Source organism: Dermacentor albipictus, unplaced genomic scaffold (genome assembly GCF_038994185.2).
Source record: "Dermacentor albipictus isolate Rhodes 1998 colony unplaced genomic scaffold, USDA_Dalb.pri_finalv2 scaffold_13, whole genome shotgun sequence".
Lineage (NCBI taxonomy): Eukaryota > Metazoa > Arthropoda > Arachnida > Ixodida > Ixodidae > Dermacentor > Dermacentor albipictus.
In genome coordinates this window covers 3403541-3420326 of record NW_027225567.1, presented here as the reverse complement: position 1 = coordinate 3420326, position 16786 = coordinate 3403541, and positions in this window count along the sequence as shown.

Below are 16786 nucleotides of genomic sequence, written 5' to 3'. Positions count from 1 at the left end.
GCAGGCGGGGCCAACGACCCCGAAGGTGGGCGCAGCCGAGGCTACCCCAACCTCCCCGGCCCCGTCCAGCGCTGGCAACAGCCGGCGCAGCCAGATCCCTCAGGGAGCCCCATCGACCTCCGGCCTGGTGGGCGCAGGGGTCTTGCCTTCCGAGGCAGGACCCTCACAGAAAACTTCTCGCTCGCAAGAGCATGTGTCCGGCGCCTCGCAAGAGGCAATGGACACTTCGCCTGTCCTCACGGCGCGCCAAGCGCCTAAGGAGCGGCGAGGCTCCCTCGAACGCTCCAGAAAGGGCAAAACCCTGATTACAGGTACTCGAAAGAGCTGTGTAATCTAAGGCATAATTTCCATTTCCGTACACACAGCACCTATTCACTTCCAATATGGATACACAAATAATTCAATGGAACATCAGAGGTCTTCTTAGAAACCTAGATGATGTACAAGAACTCATCCACAAACACAATCCAAAAGTGCTGTGTTTACAGGAAACACATTTAAAATCTATACACACACACTTTCTCCGAAAGTATGTTACATTTCGCAAGGACCACGAGGATGCTGTCGCATCATCTGGCGGTGTAGCCGTTATTGCTGACAGAAGTGTAGCGTGTCAGCTTTTAAAGCTCCAAACGGCCCTTGAGGCCGTGGCCGTTCGAGCCATACTTTTAAATAAACTCATTACCATTTGCTCTTTGTACATACCACCACATTATCAGCTTCACAGACGCGATTTAGAATCATTAATAGATGAGCTCCCAGAACCCTATATGATTCTCGGTGATTTTAATGCACACAGTAGTTTTTGGGGCGATCCACGCTGTGATGCGCGAGGTCGCGTCATTGAACAGATGCTTTTCTCTTCTGGAGCATGCCTCTTGAATACAAAGGAGCCTACGTATTTTAACCTGGCTAACAAGTCATTTTCTGCCATCGATCTTAGCATTTTATCGCCGACACTTTTACCCTATTTTAAATGGCATGTGCTTAACAACCCGTATGGGAGTGACCACTTCCCAATAATCCTAACTACGCCGAAACAAGCTCAACTTTCCCCGCAGGTACCGCGGTGGAAGGTTCACTCAGCCGATTGGGAGCAGTACCGCACTCTTACACATATGACCTGGTCTGAGATGTCCGGTATAACCTTAGATGACGCTGTTGCATATGTTACAGCTTTTATACTTGATGCAGCATGTAAATGTATTACTCAAGTGAGCGGCATGGGTTCCAAACGGCGTGTTCCCTGGTGGAACGATGCATGTAGGCAAGCACGGAGGGACCAGAACAAAGCGTGGGCGATGCTTCGCGATTCTCCAACAGCAGAAAACCTGGAAAACTTTAAACATATCAAATCCCAGGCGAGGAGAACGCGCCGACAAGCAAGACGAGAGAGTTGGGCGAAGTATATAGCAAGCATCAACTCGTACACAGATGAGAGCAAAGTATGGAATAGAGTGAAAAAAGTCAATGGGCAACAAACATATTCCCTGCCTTTAGTAAATAGCCACGGAGAAAGCCTGGAAGATCAAGCCAACTCTCTTGGTGCACATTTTGAATACATATCAAGCTCCTCGCACTACTCCGAAACCTTCCTAAAGTACAAAACGCGAATAGAACAGCAAAAGTTACAAAGAAAATGTGATAAAAGTCTGGCGTATAACGAACCATTCTCCATAGCAGAACTGCAGGCAGCACTCAATGATTGTAATACATCCACCCCAGGCTCAGACCGCGTAATATATGAGATGTTGAAACAACTACCCTCCGAAACACAAAAAACCCTCCTTTACCTTTACAATGTTATATGGTTTTCGGGCGAGATCCCCTCTGTTTGGAAGGAGGCTACTGTAATTCCAATTCTAAAACACGGAAAGGATCCTTCCTCTGTATCAAGTTACAGACCAATAGCATTAACAAGTTGCCTCTGCAAAGTTTTCGAAAAAATGATTAACTGTCGCCTACTACACTTCCTCGAATCAAACAAATTACTCGACCCATACCAGTGTGGGTTTCGGGAGGGTCGATCCACCAATGACCATCTCATACGTATCGAGGCACGTATCCATGAAGCTTTTGTTCATAAGCAGTTTTTCGTATCAGTATTCCTAGATATGGAGAAAGCATATGACACTACGTGGAGCTTTGGGATACTTAGAGACCTCTCACAGTTAGGTATACACGGTAATATGTTCAATATTATCGAAAGTTATCTGTCTAATCGCACATTCCGTGTTCGAGTGGGCAACGTTCTGTCACGGAAATTTGTACAGGAAACTGGAGTGCCGCAGGGTGGGGTGCTCAGCGGCACGCTCTTTATAGTAAAAATGAATTCTCTTCGTCTACACATACCACGTAACATCTTCTATTCAACATATGTTGATGATGTGCAGATAGGTTTTCAATCAAGTTCTCTCGCAATCTGTGAGCGACAGGTCCAGCTTGGTCTTAACAATGTCTCCAAATGGGCCGATGAGAACGGGTTCAGACTGAACCCACAAAAAAGCACATGTGTCGTTTTCTCTAGAAAAAGAGGCCTGCACCCTGATCCTGAAATTGTGTTGCATGGTGAGCGTCTGCCCGTAAACAGGGAACATAAATTCTTAGGCATAATCTTAGACGCGAAATTAACCTTTATACAGCACATAAAGTATCTTAAAAACAAATGTATGAAAACAATGAATATCTTAAAGGTGCTGTCACGCACAACCTGGGGCAGTGATAGAAAATGTCTCATGAACCTCTATAAAAGCCTCATACGCACACGACTAGACTATGGAGCCATAGTTTACCAGTCGGCTACTCCAACTGCTCTTAAGATGCTAGACCCTGTACACCACTTAGGAATTCGCCTATCAACAGGGGCCTTTAGAACAAGCCCAGTGGAAAGCCTTTACGTTGAATCGGATGAATGGTCACTTCATCTGCAGAGAACATATTCGTCATTCATGTATTTTCTGAGAGTGAACGTAAACAGTGACCACCCCGCGTATCCCACTATAAATGATTTGTTCAGTTCTCAACTTTTCCGCAACCGGCCCACAGCGGCAAAGCCTTTCTCATTGCGTGTTAGAGACATAGCTGAAGAAACAAGGGTTCCACTGCTTGAATACCACCTTATGCCCCATGTTATGCGGCCGCCGCCCTGGCAGTGGCAACCTATACACTGTGATACATCTTTCGTAGCTGTTACAAAACGCGCGCCTGTCGCGCATATCCGTATGCACTTCCTAGAATTACAGCACAAATATTCCTCTCCTGAATTTTTTACTGACGCATAGAAGTGTTATTCTGGCGTGTCCTACGCAGCCGTCAGCCCATCCTTTTCGGATTACGGTGTTCTGCATCCTAGCACAAGTATTTTCACAGCAGAGGCCTACGCGATATTGGCCGCCGTTAAACACATTAAAGAAAATAATATCCCAAAGGCAGTTATATACACAGATTTATTGAGTGTCGTAAACGCTTTGAAAACTGTCAAAAAATATAAAAACCCTATCATTGTATCTCTTTACTCAGCATTACTAACCACCCATGCGTCCAAGCAGCAAATCGTGGTATGCTGGGTGCCGGGGCACCGAGAGATAGAGGGAAACGTGTTGGCTGATCAGCTAGCCACATCCGTCCACGCGAACGCTTCCAACACATCCACGACTGTCCCTGTAATGGACCTCAAGCCCTCAATAAGAAAAAAGTTAAGGGCTTTCTGGCAGCGCTTGTGGGACAAACAAACGGAAAATAAACTACATGTTATCAAGCCGTATCTTGGTAACTGGCCGCCGGTATCAAAGAATCGCCATACAGAAGTGACACTTTGCAGACTCAGGATAGGACACACATACAGCACACACACATACCTCTTGTCCGGTGGCGATCCACCCATGTGTGGTAAATGTGGTGAGCCACTTACCGTGCTTCACATCCTGCTGCAATGTACTGAATTAGACGCAAATAGAAAAAAGCATTTTCCATCACCACACCGGCAACAAATTCCACTTCATCCTCTTATGATCATAGGCATAGAACCGCTCTTTAAATATCAATCCTTGTTAGAATTTTTAAAAGATGTGCAAAATTTTCATGTTATATCGCCAGGAAGTCCGTAGCACGGCCTCTTACGTGAGGTCTCGGCTGCGGTAACTGCATTAAGAGAAAGCACCTGCCTCCCAGCCTTTGGGCTCAAAGGCCTCCCGGAGGCACAGGTGCTATTTCCATGTTCTTGCATTTTAGCACCATGTTCATTTATCATGCATACTATCTCCATAGACAACTACATGTATCACTATAATAATTTTATTCCATTTATCATTTTACGCTTCTATGATACGGATTGATTTTAGGCCACTTTACAGCCATGCTACATCCCACCAACGCCACTCACAAATCAGCGCTTAGCCCAACATTATAAGTCATGGCGCTCTTTGGCCACACCTGGCCCCTGCGCCACTAAACAACACACATTCATTCATTCATTCATTCATTCATTCATTCATTCATTCGGGAACATGGCGGTGGCAGCAGCAGCCTGTTTCATTGCATCCAGCGGCAGCAAGCGTCAGTATGAGCGTCTGGACCCGTTCACCTACATGACCGACGGGGAGTTTCAGCGTCATTTTCGCCTGTCGAAGACATCAGTGCGCTGGTTGTGCGACGAGCTAGGCGAAGACTCTCGTCTGCGGAGACAGCGTGGCGGGCTTCATTCGCTCACCGTCGTAGAGCAAGTAATCTGTGCGCTCCGTTTCTGCGAGACTGGGAGTTTTCAGAGAAGTGTCGGCGCCGAGCGTTAGATTGGATGCCATCAAACTACTGTTAGCCACTGTGTCAGAGATGTGTCTGACGCGCTTATCGATGCGGCAGTGGGTAAGCGGTGCCTAGCTTTCCAGAATACTGCGGCTGAGCGGGCATATATAAAAGAATGCTTCCTACTTCGTGGGAACATTACGAACGTAGTCGGTTGGTCGGTGGAACGTACGTAGGAATTAAGGCGCCTTCAATGTCAGCGTTACTGTGATTAACATTGAAGCAATGTTTAGACACGCCATATTGCCAAATTCGTCACTTCTGTGTAGCCGACTGAAATTTTGTGTTAGCGACATCTCATATGCGGCTGCTAATGATACTGACTTTTTCGCTGGTTGATGACTTTTTGCCGATTGTTCTACTTGTCTGTCAGGGTGCCTTCCAAATGGCTCACTTTCTTGGGAAAGAGGTTAATTAAGTATAAATAGATAAATGGATATCACAAATTGTGTGAAGTAACCTATGAATTCTAATCTCATAAAGAACTTGGGGTTCTTCATTGGTGAAGTTACTTAGTATGCACAATGCTGAATTTTGATCATGCGTAATCTATCGACCGCACTATGAAACAGCGAGGCATTGCACAATTTGTTGCAGCGCGAGATGTGGATGTTGCGCCAAGCCGGTTGTGCCTATGCATTTGTGGCGAAATGAAAATGCATTGAGAATCTTAGTGTGTTGGCTTGCATGAAGAAAATACTTCAGATTGTTTGCTCTGTTCACCGTCGATGCATGTGCCAGAGGTTCAATGTACGTTCTTATTTTGGGGAGGGCGGCGTTATTCTGGATGGATAAATTGTATATTTTCGTCTCATGATGGGGCTCTAATTCTTAAGCAATAGAATAATGCACGTCCAATGCTCTGCAGAACTCTCTGTACATGAAGATGTCATGAACCACCAAGGCAAAATTAGACATCGGGAGAAATGTGGTGCAGATGCCAATGAAAAGTGGGTCTTTAACCCACCATGATAAAAATAAAAATTGCAGAGCAAATAGAGCATTTGTGCAGCTTTAGAGCAATGATTGCACAAAACGTGATATGCTCAAACGAGTAAACGCTTGCTGCAATGCCAAAGTAGGCTGAGCGACATGCAGCGTATATTGGCATTGAACATGTCTCGTAACCATTATTTTTATTGTAAGCCCTCGCTGTCACACCCTTCCCTCCGGCACTCCCTTTACCTAAACGTGGCACTGTGTTTCCTTTGGTGACAGGAATGAAAGGGGCAAGCATTAACCAGCCTTGCAGCAGCAAGGCTGGTTAATGCTTGCCCCTTTGATTCCTGTGAGTTTAGTGGTAAAGAATATGGCACGTGCATACATAAACCTGTACTGCAAAACTTAACATTTGTGATTTTTCGGAGAGCTAATTTGTGTTGGGAAATTTCAAATATGTGCACCATTGTGGCCTAATAACTAGAGCATTGGTGATGTTGAAGACTGGGTGTATTGGTATAGTAGCTTGAAGTTTAATTGCACAAAAATTCGACGGGACACAAAGAAGAGAAATTCACACAGCAGAATGCTTTGCTGTGTGTGTTACTCTTCTTTTTGTGCCGTTGAATTGTTGTGCGATCCAACTTCAAATAGAGCATTGGGCTTCCTTGGTGCAGGACCGAGGAAGTGTGAGCTATTCGACAACATGTCAGTGCGTTGCCACACAATTATGGAAGTCGGAAGGTTTGCAAACAAAGCATTGCTTTCAAATCCACCTGCTCATGTTATACAAGCACTGATTGAAAGAACCATCATACAAAAATAATGGTGAAATCAATGGCCTGTGAAAAGTGTAATTTGTTTATAGACACTGTTGACATAATAGGTGCCATACTGGCCTCAAAATTGTACTGGACAGAGCAGTTTGTTTCCTATGTGAAGCACAACCTCCCATTACATGCTGTGCAGACAACCAAGCTCAGTTTGTTTTGACGTGCTACACAACATTCACTGTAATCTGTTTTTGATTCTAAAGAAGTGCCAAACACCACCTCTTTTTCAAGGACGTCTTGGAAATATTTGGCGAGACCTTTTGCAGCCCCTCATATAGGAAGTGTGGCCAGCCAGCTTTGCTTGGATGCCTTTATAGATTTCTGCTCCTGATCATTGTGTGCTATCAAGTTGCAGAAGTCTATGCAACTGGTGCAAGGCATTACGTGTTTCTATAGTCGGATACAACTTTAGGAGGCTGTGGAATCTGCACTTTAAGGCAGGTGAACACAAGCCTGCACCGATGGGCACGCACTCTAGACTGACATCGTGCCGCCAGACAGACTAATACCTGCTCGTTGGAGAGGGACTATTTCTTTAGACGTGGAGGCAATCGGCTGCATCGTTTTGGTCATCTGGGCGGGGCCTCTCCTGTCTTCTGAAGTTTTTTCCGACTGTAAAGGATGCTGCTTTTTATACAACACAAAAGGACAAAGTGTACAATTATTTGGCCTATGAAATGGATACATCAGAAGTGTGCTACGCAAGGGCTTAAGATGTGTGAAATATAGTAAATGCAGTTATTAGACAATGTTAAAGAATATGTGGTATCGAACATGCATGTAATGGCACATTTTAAACGGGGTGTGTTGCAGTCATATGCACAGTCTATAGGTGATAGCATTATTAAGCTCCTGCAGTTTCCTGTCTTCATTGTGAATTACGCACACCGTTCATCTTGTGGCTAATCAACACGCAATGTATTCTTGCACATAGAAAGAACAAACAGCACAATGACGTGTATGCTGCATTAGTGTATTTTTTATTTACGTGGTACAAGAGTGGCACAGGTTGTCTTATGTTTTTGCCTATTTTGAAGGGACACCAATGCATGTTGCAAGTCTCCTAATATGCACAGCACAATGTTTACTGCAATAATTTTATTCATGTTCTTGAATAGTAAACAAAATATTAAACTGAAAGCTCCTTTATAAGGTGCCTTCTGTGGGCTCGACAGGAGAGCAGTGAGGGCACCGATACTACTCTTGCAGAGCAGCCCTCTACCTCTGGCACACTCTAAACAGCACGTGCCTGGTGCTCGCCTACTGCCACCGGGCGGTTGAGTGCCTCCAGCAGCAGAATGTTTTGCTGCAAAAAAAGGGTATTGGAATGAATCAGCCACACAGAAACCATTATTTACAAAGAAAAATGCTCGTTGCACTATTAGTACTAAGTTCCCCCAACTGTGGACACCTCTAGTGTAGTATGCATAATAAAACAATGCGTTGGGACAACGTTGCTTTATTTTTCATAACTGGGGTTTTCTTTTTCAAAGCCAATTGTCATGTTGATTAGTGTGCCAGCAGCTAAGGTGGCCCTGCACCTTCACGAGTCTCTACTGTGAGCTCCACAAACCTATTTTTGTTCGCTGCAAAACAAATGCCTCACCCTACAATCCCGTCTTATGCGAGCTGATTGCATCCTATGCCTACAAACATCATATTTTTGTCCCATCACGCAATTTTCTACCACCCTCGGCTGTAGTTCTCTTTCCTTGACATCCATTCTGTCACGCTTATGTAATCACCTGTTATGAATTGGCAACAAGTGATCGATTACGTGCATGGCCTACCTGCTGATTCCTTTTTTTTCTTAATCTCAACTAGCATATCAGTTGCCACGGTTTACTACACCACTGTCTTCCTGCCTTAATGCTATCTCCAACAATTTTTGTTACTTCGCTTTCTGCACAGTCATTGACGTCTCAAGTTTCTTTGTTGACCTCCAGGTTTATGTCCCATATTGCATAACCGGTAGAATGCAATGATTCTAAACTTTTTTCAAGGATATCGGTAACGTGGCGATCACGATTCGGTAATGCCTTCCATGTGCTGTTCAACCCGTGAAATGTTTGTATAAGTTTCCTGCTTTATATCAGTACCTGCTATTGATATTTCACCTGGATAAAGATACTCTTCCATAAATTTTGCGGGCTTCATGTCACTCATGAATTTCTGTTATCTCAACAGGTTAGTGAAGGTTACCTTCATCTTTTCCATATTTTCGCGGGCCCACTTGCATGTAGAAGCACGAACACTCATTAGTTCTCACTGCCTTCTTTAAACTGCTGGACATTCAGTTCGTTACTACGAAAGCGACTTAATCCGTGCACTCTTATTATGCTAAATATCAAACATTATAAATATACTTATCTGCAATTTGTCGATGTCTCCTTCACTGTGTTGGTAGCGAGATCCATCGCCGGTACCACCTCCTTGTCGCATCGTAGCTATATAAGATGTAATGTAACACTATGTAATGTTCGTGACGCTCGCAGAAGCAGCACCGGACAAGTTGTTTCTTCAGCACTGCGCCGTGAACAGTAGGTGCGCGTTGCGATCTGTAAAATCGCCGAAGCTATTGGCAGTCTTTCGGGGTGCACGGAAAGATTGCTCACGGAGGAACAGAACTATCCAAGAAATAGTGGTCATCGTCGAGCCTGATCACTACGTCGCGCACTGCAAGCTCGTTGTACGAGTTTGTTTACACTGGGCGCCTCCGATGCTTAGCTGCCATGCTCGCCCGGTGAATGGATGGGATGACGCCACCACAGCGTTCCCTCGTGGTATAATGCGAAACGTACTAAATTACAAATTAGTCTAATGCACATTCAGTGTACATGTTGTAAGCTTTAAAATGCTTCTAAACCACGTTAAACTAACTAATAATATTGTACTAAATGCGTTTGTTTTATAACTCGCTTGTGCATGTAATGCACTCGGTGGAACAACAAACAAGTGAAAGAAGGCACGACCATGCACCGAAGGTATGATCACGTGAGCCCCAGTTTGTCGACCGCCCAGAAGGCAACGCCCAAGGAATGATAGCCAGCCAGAGTGAATCTAGATAAACCAATGAAACTGGAGGCTTGTCGAAAGATAAACTGTGTCTCGGTACCATTCGTGCTTTCATCTTGGGGTGTCGCCAGAGCTCGTGAAGATGCCGAGTTTCGCCAAACTCGGCGCATCCTGCATAGCACCCCAGCACGGATATTGGCCGAGTCGTCCAGGTACCTCAACAAAAATCCTGCGTCTTCAGATGTACCTGCAGCCTCCGGACAAGCACAGATGACGCTGGCCAAGAGTGCTCCGTCAGCTTGATCTTCCTTAGTGAGCTTCCTGGCCTTGCCAATTCGTGCCAAGTATAATTGTTTCAATGAATGGAAGCTTTTTCATTCCACATTTTTGTTAGAGATCATTCCTCTTCCTCCTCCAAACATTAAAGGTCAACCGATTCTTTGCTCATATTTAATACCAGTCACTGTCTAGAAGCAAACATATCTGTAGCAGCATTTTCTATTGTATGGTGCCAAGTGCAATTCCTTTCCTGAATTAACCGATGTAGCATTGGCTTATCTCTTGCATTAACCTTTACACCGTGTGCCATGTAGCATTTAATTTTTCTTAATGTTTTTTGGCTTTCAGTGCTTGCAAAGTAGAGTGGCTTCTTTCTTCAATGCAAGCTATCTCATTCCCGTATTGAATTCCTAGTCTCATTCAGGATTGCTATTCTTGACAGCCTGTGTTTTTGTGCAAGCTACATTGAAGTGATTGATTGCAGAATCTGGTTTCGCTGCTGTCCGACTTGGTACTTGTCACCATGTTACGTTTCTCATATGTGGAAGCCTGGTCAGTTGCATTGGGAAACAGTCTCTCGAGGCAAGCACCTGCTCCTACAGTCCGCACAATGACATAGACTGCGAATTTACACGCATCGTGGTTGGTGCTCCCCGTTCCGTCCTTTCCTGCTGCTGCCGTGTGCAAATTTTGCTTGTGGCCTTCCATAATTTGGCGTCAACGGATACTTTATACATGATTACATGGTTCTAAGTGTGTGAAGTTGATATCCACATGTGTGGAAAGGCTTGCAAAAGTTGCTGCAAAATGGTGATGTCCACAAAAACGACCATGCCCATATTTAGAGAATGTGGGGCACCAAGTGTGAATTACACATGAGTGGCATGCGAAATAACAAAAAGAAACAGGCAGGTTGGAAAGGCGGTAACGCTAAAATGCCGGGTACTCCTTGTCGCTGTGTTGGCTGCAGCAGCAGATGCTTGCATCACCCGAGTGCTTCGCAATGCAAGTTGCTCATCTTCTACGGTGACTGTGGGTGCAAACACGTGGGGCACGCTGTCCAATCTGCTTGCGCTGCTGGTTGTTGCTTGTTACCAGACTACCATGTGCGACGAAGGCAAGCACTATGCCTACAGTCGGACGGTTGAATGTGCCGCAAGCCACCCGTGTGGGTGTATGCTCACTGTTGTCATGTGGATCGTAGCCAATGTACAGATTGAGCGTTATGTTAGAGTATGCTGAAGTGATTTGATTGCAGTCTTGTTTCAATGTTGTGCCACTTGGTCATGGTTGCCCTGTTACATTCCTCGGATGTGCCAGCCTGGTCAGTTGCATTAGCCAACGGCCTCCCGAGGTAAACACCTGCTCCTGCAGTCCGCACAGCGACACAAACTCCCTGTTTACATGTACTGCGATTGGTGCTCCGTTTGTCCTTTCCTGCCGCAGCCGTGGTTAAAGTGTGCTTGTGGCCTTCTTTGGCTGCGATTTGGCGTGAATGGAGACTATCATACATGATTACATGGTTTGAAGTGTATGATATCCATCCACATGAGTGGGAAGGCCTGCAATATGGTGATTCCCACAAAACAGACCATGTGCATATTGAGAGCAGGTGGGGCGCCAAGTGTTTGCGACACATTAGCGGCCACCGCAAGAACAAAAAGAAATGCGCAGGTAAGAAAGGAGGTAACGCTAGAATGCCGGGTAGTTCATGTCGCTGTGTTGGTTGCGGCAGCAGGTGCCTTGCGTCACCCGATTGCTTCGCAATGCAAGTTGCGGCGACTGTCGATGCAAACAGGTGGTGCACTGCCCGATTTGCTTGCGCTACTGATTGTCGCTCGTTACCAGATCGCCATGTGCGATGACGAAAGTGAGCAGTTTACGAGCTCGCGTTAACGGCTTCAGCGTATCTCGAAATGCAAATTTTATTTCTGCTCTTGTAGGAGAAGGTGCACTGCTTTTCTTCTGCCACTAGAGTCGCACGTCCTCTTCACTCACATGTGGCTTGTTTGTATGGGCGTCAGTAGAGGCTCTTTAGTCTCCTGGCGATTAAAACGCGGCAGCTGAGGCATGCCGCAAAGCCAACAAGGCGAGCACGGCGCGTACCCAGCCTATTGACCCAGCGTACACAACCGGTAGAAAATGGCCATATTGGATATTGCACGAAAAAAAAAAAGCATTTCGGCTTCCTGTTTAAGCAGCGCCATCTGTCGGGCCGCGCGCGAAGTTCTATGTGCTGCCGCTTCTTGTTTTCGAACCACTGTGGAAGGTACAGTTTCTCTTCTCTTAGGTTGGTTCGTTATTTTATGTAGGTGTTCTGTGCGCCGGTATAACTGGACAAATGTAAACATGCTACCAGCATGGCAGCGCTCGGCGTAGTCGGCCCATTTATGCGTTGCCAGCTTGAAAATGTATTGTTGCATGCAGGGATACGATCACTTTCGCGCGAATTCGCGCGACTCGGCGCAGGACGCGCACTGGGCCAACCTCACCTTACGCAGCGCAACAGATGGCCTCCGACGCGGCGGATGACAAGACGCGAAATCGCGCGTAAGTGATTGTATACTCGAAAGCGATATCTGGAAGATTCTTGTTCGCAGCGATCACGTCGCCCACCGGCGACATTGACGAGTTGGCGTTGTGTCATCACAAGGCATGAAAAAGCAGGTTATCCGCGGGTACGTCTCATAGGCATACAATTTCGTGCCGACCTGCCTGGGCTTCGATTTCAGAAAGTTTGTTGTGGCTGACTGTGCTACTCATTTTGACCCCAAGGAGCTGGGGACGCGGCTGGCGCATGGAAATGCACGCTGCCTGTGACCAGCGAAATGTTTCACGCATTGGTCGCGATCATGAGAGCAATAAGCCAATGTACGTGTGTCTAATCTACCGTGTGCAATCAGTGCATTCTTATAGCGTCCTCGATCACCTTGCCCCGCGGTAGCCCCGAAACCAAAATTGCGCGCTTTGCACCGCCGCGGTGGCGCACTGCGGAGGGTCAACATCGAGGACAAAACTGCACCCCTTGCAGGGTGCTTGCATGCAGCGCTACTTTGCCCCTGGCGCGCAAAACGTGCGCGAATATGCATGCGCACACATTTTATTGTTTGCAGGTGCCGAGCATCTGCGGCAAGCACTCGAACCTTGTCAAACTGCGTGCCCCGACAAATCTGGTTTCAAGCGAACACCAATGGATTTTATAATTAATCCTGATGAACCGTTCAACGAACCTGTCCACTTTCGGCCGCTCTTCACCACATTGTTTTTGGACGAGGTAGATCAGCATGTCGTCTTCGCTATCAGACGAACTTGAAAAAAGCTCATCGATTGCGGCAACTAGCAGCGCTTCCTTTCTCATAGCCGACATCTCCACTAGCTAACTCCGTCAACACCGTTGCAACCAGAGCGTCCGCGGTTCTGCAGTCGGCTACGGTACGAGCACACCATAAATGGATTTCTCCGCTCTTTCTGCGCATGCGCGAGGAGCAGTGGTCGCGAGAGAGAAATGTGGGGACTTTCGGTCCTTGAGATTTCTCTTCGCCTAGGTCCTACGGAGAGGAAAGTTGATAGCTCCGTTCGTCCCTAGCAGAGATGGCAACACAATCGACAGAATGCGTGGCCGGCAAGGCGAAGAAGCCGTGTTCAAGGTGAGTTTGTTGCTATTTTGTTGCGACCGTAGCATATTAACTTTCTATAGGCGCAGGGGGATACGTTTAGAAGTGAGGTGTCTTCTCGGATGACTTTAGTGGGAAAGCATTACATCGTGCAGATGCATCGTTCATTAGTGTCATGATACCTTGCTGGTGAAGCAGCGCACAGACACGGACACAGTGAAGAGAAACAGGAAAAAACGACACTCGCTGCACACTCGCAACTATTTTATTTCGGAACACATACTTCATGTTTTTATACCCGCGCACCCTCGGGCGTCAAAGCAAATCAAGGCAAGATTAAAGGCTTTTTTTTTAAAATCATTTGCCCGCGCACACTCGGGCGTCAAAGACATGGCACTTATCTATCATGGTGTGCAATCTTATCGTAGTTTGTTGCAACGCGAACAACCGTTTTTATTACACATTTTCTCTTCTGTTCTTTTTAGTGTACTTCCAAAAAGGCAACCTCACCGTGGCTTAGATGAACAGATGGCTGACTAATGCAACCCTCTCCCCTCTTGTGAATATGAAAGGCTTCGATTATTTCCCTGGTTAGCTGATCCTTATGGTGTGATAAAACTGTCGTATCATTGTAAAGTGGCCAGCACCCATGTTGTGAGCAGTGCCCCTTGATATGGGAATGAATGTTTCCCCCCAGTGACCTTTTGTGCTCCAAAAGTCTCGTGTTTACACACCGACCCGTTTGGCCGATGTATACTTTCCCACACGATATGGGCAAACAGTAGACTACAGATGACCTGCACTCGACAAGTTTTTCTTTATGCTTGACTGTGCACTTACGACCATTTACTTTTACTTTTGTTGAAACTTTACGATCCAGTCCGGCACATATTTTTCCGAGTTTGTTAGGCGCTGAAAAAACTACTCGTAGACCATATCTGCCACCGACGTTTTTTAAGTTATGCGCAATTTTGTGTGCATATGGTAGTGACACAATTTTTTTGCTGTCAGTCTCTTGTCTGTTGCGCTCTCTCTGATAGCCATTGCGCACATAACGAATCAACTTATACGCTGATGTACAGAGTACATGTTTTTCGTATCCTGCATTCTTTAGTCTGATAACCTGTTGACTGAAAGTTTCTTTTATTTTTTCTGGGCAAGACTTAGTTAAGGCCGCCCTCAGGCACGAGAAAGCTATGCCACTTTTTACAATTTTAGAGTGTCCCGAATTATAACTAAGCAAGGGTTTTTCTGATCGTGGATTGTATGACGAGCAAACGTGGTCCGGTGTGGAAGTTAACGCCAAGTCTAAAAACTGTAGCTTGCCATTCTTCGGCAACTCAACAGTGAAAGCCAGTCCTTGGCTGTTGTCCTTGAACACTTTTAAGACTTCACTCACTCTTACGTCCAAAACACCATGTTCGATTATAACTATAAAATCGTCCACAAAGCGGAACACTTTTACCGCTAGGTCCTTAAGGTTTGCAACTATCGCTTTGTCTATGCTACCTAAAAAAATTGTGCTAAGTACCGGAGCTACTTTAGAGCCTATACATATACCGGACTTTTGTCTGTACATAACATTATTCCACATTACAAAGGTGGACTCAAGGTAAAATGTTAATAGTTCAAGAAATGTATTAACTGAAACGCCACATTTGCTGACAAATTCCATCTCGTCGTTGTCTTCCGTTATACAGTGCCTAACACTCGATAATAAGGGACCATGCGGAATATTGTAATACAAATCCTGTACATCTATGCTGAAGAATTCACATCGTCCAGGGTTAGACGTGCTTAAGTACGTTACTAACGCTTCAGAGTTTGGTAAAACGAACGGATCAGTAACTATCAAGCCATTAAGGTGGTTTTGAAGGAATGAAGATACAACCAACTGCCACGAGTCCCTTTCTGATACTATGGCTCTGAACGGAACGTCAACCTTATGTGTTTTTGCCACGAAAAACAATTCGAGGTGTAGGTTGCACGAGCGCTTAACTGCAGAAGCAAGTCGCTCAAAATTGTTGCTTGCCAGTAATGTGACTGCTTTATCCCTCACCTTGTTAGCTTTTACGTCGACACGTACGAAACTCTTTCTGATCGCAGTCATCGCCTTCTCTTGGAAGAGACCTTCAGGCACGACTACAAAACAACCTTCCTTATCAGAAGTCAGAAACCGTAAATCGTTCTTCACGCCAAAGTTCACTAGATTCCTTACGTGTTGCTCTTTTCTGTCGGCGGTCATTGTCCTGGAAAGCACATCCATAGACTCCGTAATGAAGCGTGGACGTTCTTCTTCGGCCACACGACGCGCCATGGTCTTGGTCAGTGCTACTTTTTCTGGTGGAGTGAAGGCCGGCTCGAAGCAGAACTTCGGACCGAGTCCAAGAATCCTTTTGTAGTTCTCGGGAACGGTGGCGTCTCCCAAGGTGACCACTCTGCCTTCCGGTGGTCTGTGCTTTTTTGGTCTAGGTAGGTGTGGTCTCGTGGTCGCCCATAGCCACTCCGCCAAACTGTCGGACGTCCTACACCACTCCCTGAAGCGTCTGTTGTGCTCTCGACCGTGAAGCAAGGCGCACGTTACTCTCAGGGAATCCTTGAAATGTCTTGCTTGTCTCCATAATTCGGCTTTCACAATCCTACAAATTCGTCTTGAGTGTGTTGAAGATGGCTGAAGGAAACCGCACATGGTTTCGAGTTCCTGGGGGCACACGTTGTACCTTACATGCGGGTGCTGGTGCTGGTGCTGGCCACTTTACAATGATACGACAGTTTTATCACACCATAAGGATCAGCTAACCAGGGAAATAATCGAAGCCTTTCATATTCACAAGAGGGGAGAGGGTTGCATTAGTCAGCCATCTGTTGATCTAAGCCACGGTGAGGTTGCCTTTTTGGAAGTACACTAAAAAGAAGAGAAGAGAAAATGTGTAATAAAAACGGTTGTTCGGGTTGCAACAAACTACGATAAGATTGCACACCATGATAGATAAGTGCCATGTCTTTGACGCCCGAGTGTGCGCGGGCAAATGATTTAAAAAAAAAAGCCTTTAATCTTGCCTTGATTTGCTTTGACGCCCGAGGGTGCGCGGGTATATAAACATGAAGTATGTGTTCCGAAATAAAATAGTTGCGAGTGTGCAGCGAGTGTCGTTTTTTTCCTGTTTCTCTTCACTGTGTCCGTGTCTGTGCGCTGCTTCACCAGCAAGGTATCATGATCACACACCAACTAGCCCAACTTTCCACTTTACTGAACTTCATTTCCATTACAACGGGCCCTTTTATATGTTCGAGCAACTTCAAGCA